Here is a 15259-nt window from a genome sequence, read left to right on the forward strand (position 1 = left end):
TAAACGATACTAGAAAGATTAAAACAATTAACTTATAAGAGATACATTTTAGGGATAACCCAGAATTCTCTCCCCAACTTACTAGGACTTGTAGGACATCTCTAATGTCCCATAAGGCAGCACATTGTTTGCAGACGGTGGGTTTAGTATCTGCGTACTTCGCTTGATTTATTTAGACAATAGGTTTTGGCCTACAGAAACTCAGTCTACAAGGCAGTGACCTGCTGAAATAGCCAATCTGTAAACATTAAATGTTCTGTGAGATAGTCATGATGTGAATAACTTGGATAAGTAATAAACTACATGTAATTGGTCAGTTGAAAATGGATTGTAATCCTATTGAAAACACCAGCATACCTATTTCTCCCAAGCCAGTCTATAAGCATTCCTTGTGCCTGGTTCCCATGACTCTGATATAAGTCTGAAAGTGTCAGCTGAAAGGCTTAGGATTTTCCACTGTGTCCTGAAATCCTCCAGGCAATCAGTGTTAGAAGTCCTTGCGTATTAAGAAGGTGTGGTTCTCTCTCTGGGCCTGTAATTATCTTCCTGAAAGTTGGAATTAGGATTGGTAAATTTATGCTAATTTCCAATAGGATTGGGGACCAAGCCTGTGACCTCCAAAGGGATGTTCTCACTGCCGTAATATCCTTGTTCCTGCTTGCATGCAGTAGTAACCTTGGTAGCATGACAAATGGAGAGAAAGCATAGGGTGCTAAACACATCAACTTCTGGAGGAAGGCATCCACCCCCCAGGCTTAAGGGTCTGGCCTTCAGCTGAAAAAATTTGGTAGTTGAATGTACAGTCTATCTGCAGAGATCCACCCTGTAAGGCCCCCATCTCATGGTGTTGTTGAAGAAGATTCCCCGGTTCAGCCTACAATTGCTGGAGTCCCAGAAGTTTCGGGAGAACCAATCCCCCAACACCATTGTTTAATCCAGACATATGCTCTGCCACTACTGAGATGCCATTACTTAAGCAGTACCCCCAGAAGACCTTGGCCAAATCTGCTAGCTCCTGGGAGTGGGGCCCCTCATCTTGTTGACATATCTGACTGCAGCTACGTTGTCCATGCTTAGCATTGCAGAATTATTCATTAGGTTGTAGGTGAAGCAACAAATTGCAAATGAACTTGCCACTAATTCTAAGCAGTTGATGTGAAACTCATTTGCCTGATCTGTCCAGCATCCCCCTGCTGATGAGTCACCACATCTCACACCCCATCCCTCTAAGCTTTCATCCAATTCTATCTCTATCTTTGGTTCTTCTCCAGAAATGGCTCTGCCATTCCATGCTTCTGCATTCCTCAGCCACCATACTAATTACTTCTTGGAGTCTGAGTCCAGACATAACATTTGAGAGTAAGATTGACTTGTTCTCAATGTTCTTGCTTTGAGTTTTTGGAGTGCCCAATAGTATAAGGGGCCCAGATAAATCACTTGGAGCATTGAAGACAGGAGACCTAAGATCCTTGCTAGAGCCCTCAAGGGGCATTCCTGTATTGATGTTCCTAAATTCCTTGAAAATTTTTTATAACTTCTCCTGGGAAATTTCAATTCTGTCTGTATAGTGTTCATGATAACATCTAAGAATTGCTTTTCCTGACTTGGTACTATGCAAGATTCTTTCTTGTTTATGACAAACCCCAGGTGTTATTTTATGTTTATGGTGAGTTCTGCGTGACATGAAACCATCTCCCTAGAATGGGCCATTATTAGGGTATCATCTACTTAGAGGATTAGTCTCACTCCTCTTACCCTGCACCAACCCGCTACAGGGCAAAGGACCCTGGTGAAACACCATGGGCTGAGGAAAGTCCAAAAGGGAGACTGCAAAACTGCCAGCGTTTTCCCATCCTGGTAAATTGAAGAACTTTTTTTGTGGTGGCCAGGTAGGGGTCTTTTAGGTTTGGTAAGTGAGTTAGCCAGTCACATTTCTGTAGTACATCTCTTGGGAGGTGCACCCCTTCCACTTTCAAATGGTGGTAGACCACCCATTCGTTCAACTAATTTAGGTTTATCACTGGCCTCATCCCTTTGCCTTTCTTCTTCACTATTAAGATATTGCTGATAAAGCCTTGCTCTGTTCTCTCTTGAATTGCCCCTTTGGCCAATAATTCCTCTACCTCTTGTGATACTTGTAGAATCTTCCTATGAGAAGATCATTTACAGAGGGAGTTTCCTTTGAATTGGTAATCCTAAAAATTCTATCTTATATCCCTTCACTGTCTCTAGGACGCAGGAGTCCTGACTCTCCATGTCCCAGTTTCCAAAGAATTCGGCTGGTCTGCCTCCCATCTTGATAGGGGTATTTGAAGGGTCATTGATATCTCATACCTGTTGAGAAGGCTCTTTAGGGCATATTATCAAGAAACAGCGTTAAAATTATCGCCGCTTTAGCAGCAGAAAACCGCAGCTAAAGCGGCGATAATGGGCTTGATAATATGCCCTTGTGAATTCCCATAGAAGCCCATGTTCTGGTGTGAACCTGGGCTTCTACTATTGGAATTCTCAAGGGCATATTATCAAGCCCATTATCTCTGCTTTAGCGGCGGTTTTCTACCGCTAAAGCGGTGATAATTTTAACGTTGTTCTTGATAATATGCCCCTTTGTCTCTGCTCTCCTCTGAAGCCTCTCCCATGGAACCTCTTTCTGGGGATAGAAGGCTGAATGGGTGGCAAAGCATGGGTGCATAAATCTTGCACCTCGTCCCAGGTAGAGTCTTGTAGAGCTTTGGCCACGGCCGAGGAACCACCCTCCTGTTCTCCTGGCTGTGCCAAAAACTCTATCTTGCAAGACTTTCTTGATGTCTTTCTGTGACTTTTGGATCGAACTGAATGCCCCCCACATATTTGGCCATATCTCTGATGATGTTGTCCCCAAAGAGTAGGCCCTGACAAGCAGCTCCTCCTTCTTTAGTGGCCAGTTCAACTAGTTGGGGGTCTACCTTGAGTAATATGCTCTTTCTTCCCTCATGGGAGAGTGCAGTATTCACATTCCCCAGGAGACAGATGGCTCTTTGCACCCATTGCGCAATACTTTGGGCTTGATGATTGTCTTCAAGGTAAGCTGCCTCAGCCATTTCTAACTCTTTGTAAGTGGGCCCATAATGTCTTGGTCCTGGCAGGACTTTAACCCTTTATCAAGACTTTTGCTAGTGTCTTTTCCTTTCATGACCATAAATGCCACCACCTTTATGTCTAGGTCTGGGGTTGATGTAACCTTATACAGGAGGGAGGGGCGCCAACATTCGGATCTCAGGCAAGACCTGACTTCTTTCAGGATCTCTTTTCGGAGTCAAAAGGAGAGATACTCAACAGTGTGCTGGGAGAGAGCCCATTCTGGGGATAAGGCTTGTCTAATAAGGAGTGGGTCAAAGATGCTTTCCCCAAATGGGTCCACAATGCCCATATTTCTCACCTTTATTTCCTCGATATCTGTGTCAAAATCAGAGGAGCAGGAGAGGTTATTTTCATCCCCTAACCCCTCATCGCTATTGATGGGGATGGGTAACTCTAGGCCTTCTTCCTGCCCACCTATAATGCCCAAGGCACCATCCTTGTCACCACCTGTGCGTGATGTTATCTGGTTTGAGTCTTTGGATTTTGTAGTCCCCTTAGGCACTGTTTCCCCTGCAGCTCTTTTCCTCTCTCTCTTAACTGACCCATCTGTCCCTTCAGCATGTCTTGTGCCAGTGGCTGGGCAACCTTTCTTGGAGAGGATCTCTAATTTTTTATGAATTGTGTTGTCAAAGTGACCCCATTACCTGAACTAGTGCTTTATTTGTAAGTCCCTCTAGTTTGTCTTCCATAATTTTCCCTGAAGGTTCAAGGAACATGGTAAAAGTTGAGTATTTGTCAAGGTTGCAAGGGCTCTGCACAAGTAAACAGCTGTTCTCACAGTTGGTTGAACTACAACTGCCTTTCCTTTAACTTTGAAGTCCTTTGTCTATTTCAATGTCCCAAGTATGTGACCCCAGTCTGCTTCCTTTCGTTATAATGTTTTTTAATTTAAAGGTGTAAATATTAAGCGGTACACTCTTTGCGCATCGTGTCGTACCGTTATGTTTATTCACGAGGACCGGCAGGTCGCTATGAGAAGGAGGGCTGCCAGGTATCCGATCTCAATTGTAACCTCCCCCGAGGCCATGATCACTGCTCTGGTGAGGTTAGTCACCGTGTGCAGGTCAGCGGCCTCCGGGATGGGGGCTTGCCAGTCTCGGGGCACTCTTCGCCTCACGGCTTGTTTTAAAAAACGCTCCCACTGCTATATGAGGCGGACGTGAGTTGTGAGAGCAGTGTTAGAAAGGAAATCCGTCCCACTGCCAAAGAGCGCGCTGAACTGGTCTTTCTAGAGAGAGAGAGAGAGAGAAGTGAACCTATAAAGGCTTCTTTCTCTGCCTTAAGGAGCCGAGGGGTATAAATGGCAAACGTTGTGTCAGGCACAGGGGTAAGAGAAACCTCCGGCTCGATGCTGTAAAAGAATATTAATATAGCAAAGACCACGCTCTTTCCCAGGCATAATGAAGAGGCATTGGGAAGTTACATTAATAACCTTTATAAAGTGATTTTCGATTAGTATGTGGGTAAGGATAATATTATTGTCTATAGGGGAGGGTGGGATGTTTGAAGGCAAAATTAACACAGTTTAAGTAGGAAGTAAAATGCTGTACTTATATTGTGAGCAGCAGCAACAAAGAAGGGAGAAGACTGCATGTGGGAGGACCTTATAGTCTATTAGAACGTTGATAAAGTTCTACATTCATTTGGTGCTGCTGTGAGCTGGTAAAAAGGAGATTTGCATAATGTTAGCCTCCATGTCATGCCATGAAATCCCCCTTCAAATACAGGGTTCATCTCTTCTCATATCTCAGCTGCAATGCCATATGAAACCCAAGTTAGTAAGGCACAAGTTAAGAGGCTTAAAAAGGACCCACCTTCACCTGCAAAGACTGTACCGGGGACTTCTCTGAACCTTTAAATGGAGGAAATTAGAGTGCTGTGCCCTTTTATGGAGGACACTAATGCCAAACTGCAAACTATCAGTGATAGATGGTCACTCATGGAGTAACATCTGTTTTTGGCGGAGCAACAATTTACACACTCTAATGACACATCTCAAAGTGAACTCCCTACAGCAACAGGTTCCTTCTTTACAGAGAAAGGTTGAAAAACATAATCAGATGAATAACCTAAGCATTTATGGTCTTCTCGAGGGCACTAAAGGAAATGACTCTCTCTTTCTTTAAACCTTTTTTGCCTCAGATCTTCCAATCACCAAAAGACTGCAATTTAACATTCAGAGAGCTCATAGATTGGGTCACCCTCCTTCGACTGCTTCACCTCCTAAAAGACCTAAAGGGGCCATCCTGTACTTTTTAGAGTATGACGAACTAATGTTTGTTATTTCTGCTGCCGGTCATCTTAAAAAGATATCCTGGTCAGGGCATGCTATATATTTTTCTCAGGACTATGCCAAGGCTACAGCAGACAGGAGAAGAAACTTTTTGAGTATGAGACCTGCCCTTTGTTCCATGAAGAGCCCAGTTTGGACTTTTCCATCCCTGCTATTTCAAAGTCACCCGTAATAATAAAACAACGACCTATGAGGACCCACCTCATTTGAGGGATTTCCTTACTTTTTGCAAAGCAGACGCCATGGGTGTTGTTCCCTCAACTTCTACAACATGACTGCATTTTGTTGTTCGATTAATCAATCAGGGGTCTGTAAAGTGCACCTACACACCCGTGAGGGCCTCAAGGCACTGTTGTGGAAGGGGGCGGATCCTTTGTGTGCTGGGATCCAAAGAGCCAGGTCTTGAGGTCCTACCTGAACTTGAGCAGTGTGGGGACTTGTCAGAGGTGGAGGGGGAGGTCATTCCAGGCCTTGGCTGCAAGGTAGGAGAAGGACTTTCCTCCCATTCTGGTTTTGTAGATGCGAGGGACAGTGGCCAGCGAGAGGTCAGCTGATCAGAGGTGTCTATTGGGAGCGTGGATGGAGAGGCGATTGTTTAGGTATGCTGCTATGATTTTGTGGAGGGTCTTGTATGTATGAGTGAGGGGCTTGAAGGTTAGTCTTCTTTCGAAGGGGAGCCAGTGTAGTTTCTTGTTGATTCAGGCATAGAGGGTGTTGCTGTAGTCGGCTACTGATGAGGGTGTGCATGATAATTTTTCGGGATTCATCTGTGAGTCTTTCAGCGTATGCTGAGGGTATTGAAGCAGGCCAAGGACAAGGCATTAATCTGGCAGTTCATTGTGAGCGATGAGTCTAGTATGATAGCGAGGGTTTGTGTGTGGTCTGTGGCGATGGGAGGGTTTCCGAGGATAGGGGGATACCCGGTGTCATCCCATGTAGAGGGGCTGGAGCCAGGGATGAGAACTTCTGTTTTGTTTTCTGCGATTTGAGTTTCAGGCAGCTCTTCTTCCAGGTGGGGATGGCTTTAATTCCTTTCTTGGAAGTTGTGCCTTGTGATGTTGGGTTCTTTGGTGAGGGAGGGGATGAGCTGGGTGTCGTCGGCGTAGTTGAGTTTGCTTGTTAGTTTTTGCCATTATGGGATTACAGTATGTTATTCTTATTGATGTGTTTTATTCTTTTAGTATAACACTTGATGTTTTTTTTTCTTTTTTTTAGACTTACCATTATATATTGTTCTCTTTTACCTTACAGGTGTTTTCTCTAAGTTGTGGGTGTCTCTGTTCCCCGTTGTTTATCACGCCGCCCCTCCCATGCCATGTCACCCCCTCTGGATCAGATGTGATGTTCACTCCATGTGGTCCCTCCCTTACCTTCATCAATTTTTGTTAGATGTGTTATCCTTTCTTGTCATTTGTTTGCTCTGTTTATGCTGTATTAGTGGTCGATGTATTCTTTTTCTCTCTATGGGTTTCTTTTTCCTTCTTTTCGTCTTCTTTCTTTTTCCTTCTTCCTTTTCTTATTTGGATCTTTTACTGTTTCTTCTCTCTTGTAGAATGTTCTTTCCTCTACGACTTTTGTGGCTCTGGTGTATTCTTTTTGAATTTGTGTCTGATAGTTTTCCTCTATTTGTTTTTTCTCAATGGTCTTGACAATGGTTTCATGCAAGTTCAGGGGTCTGAATTCTCCAATTAAAAGATAATGTGTTCTCACTCATCAGTCAAAACTTAACACTCACAACGCTTTTTTGCAGGAATCTTATCTCTCGAATATTGAATATATAAAATTGCGGAGGGGGTAGGTTGGTGAAATCTTTTTTTTCGCCTGCTATGGGGAAAGAACATGGATTTGTGATATTTTGTCATAAATCTTCAAAAGTTCAGTTGGTTTCTCAGGAAAAAGATGCGGAAGGGAGATGGCTATTACTTAAAGCCTAATGCGCCGATTGTCAATTTTGGTCTCAAATTTCACGGAAGCTGTTGTAGTATCCTGATGACAATCTATTCCTGGCTGGTGATTGCAACTTACCTGTTGATCCTTTTCTGGACAGACACTCCTCATCTCATTACATTCCAAACAAAGCACACAATACTTTTACACTAGCTTTTCAAAGGCACCACCATACTGATAGCTGGCGATTATGCAAAACCACTATAAGGGTGTATACATTTTTTCCCCAACACATCATACATGATCTCAAATTGAATATGTTTTTGATTAACACCGAATAACATAATTTTTATATTCTGCGGATATTGGTTCCATATTGATCTCCGATCACGCACCGGTATCTGTCCAAATCCACTCTTTCTACATGATGGAGATTTAATAATTTAATATTGATGGACTCCTCCTTTACCTTTTCTTTTACCACTTTTGCCCAATATTTTTTCCTCTTTAATCAAATTAAAGATGTTCCCTTTCATACTGCATTGGATGCATTTAAGCCTCAGCCAGTTATTTTATAATGAATTTAGTTTCTAAAAAGAGACAACTATCTCACTCGTAGTCTAAACTAATTCTTAATTAAAATAAACTTTTAGAGCATTGTTCATGCTTTACTCTATCCAAGTTTTTAGTTGCTTTCTGAAGGAGAGGTGGTTCTGTGTAAGGCGGAGGTGGGTGGGGAGAGAATTCCAGGTTTTGGCTGCTAAGTAGGAGAAGGATCTTCCCCCCATGTTGGATCTATGGATGCACGGAATTGCGGCGAGGGCTTGATTGGACGATCGAAGTTGGCGGGTGTGGGTGTAGAAGGACTGTCGCGTGTTGAGGCATTCGGGTCCTAGGTCGTAGAGGGCTTTGTGTGCGTGGGTGAGGAGACGGAACGTTATTCTCTTGTTGACGGGGAGCCAGTGGAGGTCTTTCAGGTGACCGGAAATGTGAGCTTGACGAGGGATGTCCAATATGAGTCTGGCTGAGGCGTTTTGGATGCGTTGGAGTTTTTTCTGTAGTTTGGCTGTGGTTCCGGCGAAAAGGGTGTTTCCGTAATCCAGTCGGCTGGTGACCAGTGCGTGGGTGACCGTCTTTCTTGTTTCGGTGGGGATCCAACGGAAGATTTTTTTGAGCATGCGTAGGATGTTGAAGCATGATGATGAGAAGGCTTTGGCTTGTCTGGTCATCGAGAGGGAGGAGTCCAGGTTACGTGCGTGATCCGTAGGTATGGGTGCGGTTCCCAGGGCCGGTGGGCACCATGAGTCGTCCCAGGCAGAGGGGGATGACCCTAAGATGAGGACTTCTGTTTTGTCCGAGTTTAGTTTTAAACGGCTGTTCTTCATCCACTCGGCTACTTCTTTCATTCCTTCGTGTAAGTTGGTTTTGGTGGTTTTTGGGTCTTTGGTGAGGGAGAGGATCAGCTGGGTGTCGTCTGCGTAGGAGATGATGTTGAGGTAGTGTTGGTGCGCGATGGATGCGAGGGGACTCATGTATACGTTGAAGAGGGTGGGACTGAGTAATGATCCTTGTGGTACGCCGCAGATGACTACGGTGGCCTCTGATCTGAATGGGGGGAGGCGGACTCTTTGGGTTCTTCCGGCAAAGAACGAGATGATCCAGTCCAATGCTTTTCCTTGTATTCCGACATTGCTGAGGCGTTGTATGAGGGTGCTATGACAGTCTGTGTCGAAGGCTGCGGAGAGGTCAAGTAGGATGAGGGCGGCTGTTTCTCCGTTGTCCAGTAGAGTTCGAATGTCGTCTGTAGCTGCGATGAGGGCGGTTTTGGTGCTGTGCTTGGCTCGGAAGCCGGACTGTGAGGGGTCGAGGGATTTGTTGTATTCCAGGAAGGCAGCGAGCTGACTGTTGACGGCTTTCTCAATGACTTCGGCAGGGAATGGGAGGAGCGAGATGGGGCGGTAGTTCTTAAGTTCAGTAGGGTCTGCTGTGGGTTTCTTCACTTCATGTTTCCAGCTTTCCGGGAAGGTAGCGGAGTTGAAGGAACAGTTGATGACATCGCGGAGATGGGGTGCGATGATGGAGTCTGCTTTGTTGAAAATGTGGTGGGGACCTGGGTCGGTTGGCGATCCTGAGTGGATGGAGTTCATCAGGCAGATGGTGTCTTCAGTGATGATTGGGTTCCAGGCGCAAAGGTTGTTAGAGTGCGGTTTTGGTTCAGAGGTGGGTGGAGTGGACTGGTCTTCGGACTAGTTTTCAAAGCTGTTATGTATGTCGGCGATTTTGTTGTGGAAGAATGAGGATAGAGAGTCGCAGAGGTCTTGGGATGGAGTGATGTCGTTGGTGCCGGCGGTGGGGTTGGTAAATTCTTTGACGATGTTGAATAGTTCCTTGCTGTTTTGGGCGTTGTTGTCAAGTCAATCCTTGAATGCTGATTTCTTGGTGGATCGGATCAGTTGGTGGTGTTTGCGGGTGGCGTTCTTGAAGGTGGCCAGGTTGTCAGTGGTTGGGTTTTTTCTCCAGGCTTTCTCGAGGGTGCGACAGAACTTCTTGGATTTCTTAAGGTCATCGTTGACAAAGGGGGCTTTTTTGCTACCTTGCTTGATTTGATGGTTTTTCAAGGGTGCTAGTTCGTCGGCGCTGTGGGTGATCCATTGTGTAAGGTTGGTGGCTGCTTGGTTTGGGTCCGATGATTTGGCAGGAGGGTTTTGGTGAAGCGATGTGAAGAGCTGGTCGGTGGTAATTTTGTTCCAATTTCTTCGGAGAATAGGTTGTGGAGGGTTGTGAGTGGTGGTCTTTTTGCAGTTGAAGTGAACGCAGCTGTGGTCCGTCCAATGGAGAGCTGTGGTGTGATCGAAGGAGATGTGCTTGCTGGAGGTGAAGATTGGGTCGAGCGTGTGCCCGGCAAAGTGGGTGGGGGTGTGAACAAGTTGTTTGAGTCCAAGATTGGCCTGGTTGTCCAGAAGGGTGGTGGTGTTGCTGTCGTTTTTCTTTTCCAGGTGGAAGTTGAGGTCTCCCAGTAGAATGTAGTTCTCGGAGGAGAGGGCATGTGGGCTGATGAAGTCAGTGAAGTCTTCGCTGAATTGCGTGCGGGGTCCTGGTGGTCTGTAGATGAGGGTGCCTCTGAGTGTGGTCTTGGGGTCGGTGTGGATCTGGAAGTGAAGGTGTTCGGCGGTAGCGAGGTTATCGTCGGAACTGGTCGTGATGCAGATGGTGTTCTTTTGGACGATGGCAATGCCTCCTCCTGTTTGGTTGGTGCGATCCTTTCGGATGATCTTGTAGGCGTCCGGGATGGCTATGGCGATGTTGGGCGCTGATGAGGCGTTCATCCAGGTTTCTGTAAGGAAGGCGACGTCCAGCGATGTAGTGTCGAGTAGGTTCCAGAGTTCAATGGAGTGTCTGTGGACCGAGCGGGTGTTGAGTAGGATGCACTTTAGGTGGTTAGTGTCGGAGCTCTGTTTGGAGTTTGTGGATTTGGTGTGGGTCCTGATGCAGTCGAACTTGCAGGAGTGGCAGGTGAAGGGTCCGTGGGTCTGTCCTGGGGCAGCTTGGTAGCATTTTGGTGTGCGGCCGGGGTTAAGGGCTGAGAGGGTTGCGGCGTCGTATGTTATGCGGGCGGAATGGATTTTGCAGGGGCCAGGGGGTCTGGCGCTGGGCGCGGTCCAGGCGCGGACAGGCATAGACGGGCTTACCTTAGGCGCACCTTTGGCGCGCATAGGGCATGATCGCTGCATGGAATGCTGTGCGCAAAAGCATCTGTCATAATTGGATAGTGGAGGGGGGTGAGGCGAGGGAGGAGCAGCTGGGAGGCAGGAGCGGGGTGGAGAGCCGGGCTGGGAGGCACAACAACACACAACAAAATGGCAGCAGGCCAAAAGCGAAACAGGACGAGATTGGGGCACGACCTTAATGGAGCGCTATGAAACTGGGCAGCACAGTCAGGCAACAATTATCAGAGCAGGCAAAGCGAGTGGCACAGTAAATATTAATGGCACAGTAAATAATAAAGCACTGTCTGATAGTACAGCGCTACAATGACTTAGTATTCAACAGTGCGAGCAAGTCTGGCAATAAGCGCTACAATGACTAACAGATTCTAGCAGTGCGAGCAATGCGTGCAATGCGTGGCAATCAGAGCGCTACGATACCAGTTTAATCAGCAGGGAGCAGCGTAGGGAGCAACCGCTTCTGAGAGGCTCAGGACGGTCACAGCGCTATTGCTGGACGGGTAGGGCTTACACTCTCTGTGGGAGGGAGGAGCAGCTGGGAGGCGGGAGCGGGGTGGAGAGCCGGGCTGGGAGGCACAACAACAAACAACAAAATGGCAGCAAGCCAAAAGCGAAACAGGACGAGATTGGGGCACGACCTTAATGAAGCGCTATGAAACTGGGCAGCACAGTCAGGCATCAATTATCAGAGCAGGCAAAGCGAGTGGCACAGTAAATAATAATGGCACAGTAAATAATAAAGCACGGTCTGATAGTACAGCGCTACAATGACTTAGTATTCAGCAGTGCGAGCAAGTCTGGCAATAAGCGCTACAATGACTAACAAATTCTATTATTGATGATACTGGTTGTTCCCACCATTTAGACCAATATATTCAAACTAAATTCCAGCAAGTTTACACAAATCCTTACACGCCAGACTGTCTACCCTCACAACCAGCAATTTTAAGTTATCTAGCCTGTATTTTTGAGTCAGCTTCCTCTCAAGCTGACTTCTAATCCCTGGAGGCTGACATTACTCAAACTGACCTTCATCTTGCATTGCTTTCCATTACAAAAGACAAAGCCCCAGGGCCAGAAGATTTTACAGCTGAATTTTATATACACTTTTCCAAATTTCTTCTCCTCAAACTTTGTTTGTTCATGTATTCTTTTGTTAATTCAGGTACCTATTGTGGCTCATTTCTAGATGCCTTCATCTGTCTCATTCCAAAAGAAGTTAAGGATCTGCACTTTTGTAAAAATTACCAATCAATATCTTTAGATAACTTGGATTATAAATTGCTCTTTAAGTTTGCCTGATTATTTAATGTCCATTGCTTTAGATGCTGTAAAGGCTTTCACTCGAGTTACCTGGCCCTATTTATTTCAAACTTTAACCTGGTTCGGTTTTGGACCGAAATTCATAGCTTCAATTTCCCTCATCTACACTTCCCCTAAGGCAGCTATTTGTTTTAATGGTATGACATCTTCTTATTTCACCCCTTACAGGTCTGGTGGCTCAGTAGACTAAAGCAGCCACTGCAGGGGCCTGTGTTCGACCTCATAGTTACAGGTTCAAATCCCAAAGGGTCCTCTAAGCCTTTCATCCATTTGAGGTTGATAAAACAAGTATCATTGAGTTGGGTAACAATAAACATCTGTTATTCAGTGCCAGGACACCTTCGGGTAATCATGTGCTTTCCAAATACACTTGTTATTTTGCAGAGGAGTTTGCCAGGGATGTCCCCTTTCCCCCTTCCTTTTTAACTTAGCATTAGAACCATTTCTATCTCGGAATCATCAGAATGCAAATATTCATGGTTTTATCCGTGAACAGGTTAATTTGGCTGCATATGCTGATAACATTTTGGTATTTATGTCTAAAACTCTTCACTCCCTGCTTACACGTCAGACGTTGCTTCTTATTCATCTGTCTCTGGTTATAAGTTGAGGACCGAGCAATGCTTAATTTACCCCTGTATTAACTTTTAGTCATGATTTGTCTTCTTTCCATTTTAAATGGCAATTAAACAACTTAAATTCTTGGTCTCCAATTCTTCCTCCCTCACCTCTTCTATTTCTATTCATTTGGACACTTGGATTCAGACAATCTCTGTTCTCTTTCTAGTAAATGGCACTCTCTTTACCTGTCTTGGTGGGGTCATCTTGACACCATTAAGATGATGCTGATTCCTAATATTCTTTTTACTTTTTTTAATATTCCCTTACAAGTCCATCTTAAGCATTTCAAGAAACAACATTCAATACTATCTACATTCCTTTGGAATAATAACATGACTTATATGTCTTTAGTTAAGCTAAAGTGGCGAAAAGGCGAAGGTCGAGTACACTTTCCTGATTTCCTCAAATATCCTACGTTTTTCCTATTACGACAGTCCTCTAATTGGATTGCACCCTCCTCATTATACACTTCATTATGGTTTGATTTGTAAGAAGCATTTTCATTTCATATTCATTTACAGAATTCCTGAATTTCATGCAAAAACCTCAAAAAAATTATTCTCCTATTATCAATAATACCTTCAAATTATTAAATTCTGAAATGTCCTATTCTCCAACAGATCTGCGCTCATTTCTAAATTCTACTATTTGGAATAAACAATTTATACAGGTGAAGAAACATCCTATTTATTGGCATCCCTGGAGAACTAAAGGGCTGATTTGGATTCATCAATTATTTGATCGGAAAATCACAACTTACTTTTCCTCAAGTTCATGATTTATTTAGACTTCAGTCTAGTTTCCATGCCAAATTTCTTCTTCTACAGGAGGCTAAAGTTCAAACAAATAATTACTTCAATTCTGTCCGTCTTCTGGTTCTATATAACCTGCACAATTGGCTACTATTTTACCTACGTGTCCTAAGGCTTTCCCTTATTTATTCCCATTTAACTGATGCTCACACTTTTAGATCCAAGCCTAAGACTGAACTTGCATCGGAGGAAGATCTTCCCATAACCACCTGGAAACGAATCTGGATTAAAATTAGAAAGTCATCCAGTGTAGCTGGTACTACACTAACACGTTCTTTCATTTACAACATACTTTTTATGGCACCAGACACCCTTCAGGATATTCCAGACACTTGTTGGACTTGTTCTGCACCACAAACTGTCATGAAACACTTACTTCAATGTATTTTAGGAAGTGTATCCGAAGTTTGGTCATTGCTTCATTTAACATGCAGATGCTACACCTGTTATTTACACTTGCTCTTCAACAAATAACTCATTATTGGACAGATTTTACCCAATTATATTCTAAAGCATGGTGGTATTTAGTTTGTATCAATCACCGATTGGATACTGCATATATGCATCACTTATTGTTATAAAATGAAATGCCCTGTGAACACCTGTTACTCAGCTCCTTGATTGTTCTCTCATCACGACTTTTACCCCCCACCTCATAACCAGGAAGTTCTACTGCATCTCTGACTTCACTTTCCTGATTATATGACTTATTTCTGTCAAGTATTCCCTCATATTTCTTCTAATATGTATAGTTGATAAATAATCAGACTGCCAATTTTGTATGCATTGTATGCCTCTTCCTTTGTCTTTGTCTTTACTTTTCTTCTTTGATTGCTTTGTATTATTTGAAAGCCATTTCAAGCTCAATACATGTATTTTAAGCTTTTTTTTAAAAAAAAATTAGGGATTTTGCACATTCTCCTGTGGGGTAATGCAGTGTCCCCAACTGCTTATTCTTGGTTGAGAAACTTTAATTTCATAATCACGCAAGTCATTATCATATTGCAGTTCATAGATATAAAATTTGAACCTTCATAAGCTAAATACTACAGGCCAACAACAACTGTAAGAAGATATTTATGTTGTCAAATGACAACCCTCTTCAACGTCTACATGAGCTCCCTCGCAGCCATCGCACGCCAACACAACCTCAACATCATCTCCTACGCCGGCGACACCCAGCTGATCCTCTCCCTCACCAACGACCCCGCCACCGCCAGAGCCAACCTACACAAAGGGATGACAGACGTAGCCAAGTGGAGGATGAGCAGCTGCCTGAAACTGAACTCGGACAAGACGGAAAACCTCATCCTGGGATCTTCACCCTCCGCCTGGGACGACTCCTGGTGGCCCCCCGCCCTGGGCAGGGCACCCAAACCAACAGACCACGCACGCAACCTGGGCTTCATCCTGGACTCCTCTCTCTCCATGACCAGACAAGTCAACGCCGTCTCCTCGTCATGCTTCAACATCCTGCA

Source organism: Lissotriton vulgaris, chromosome 3_1, assembly GCF_964263255.1.
Source record: "Lissotriton vulgaris chromosome 3_1, aLisVul1.2, whole genome shotgun sequence".
Lineage (NCBI taxonomy): Eukaryota > Metazoa > Chordata > Amphibia > Caudata > Salamandridae > Lissotriton > Lissotriton vulgaris.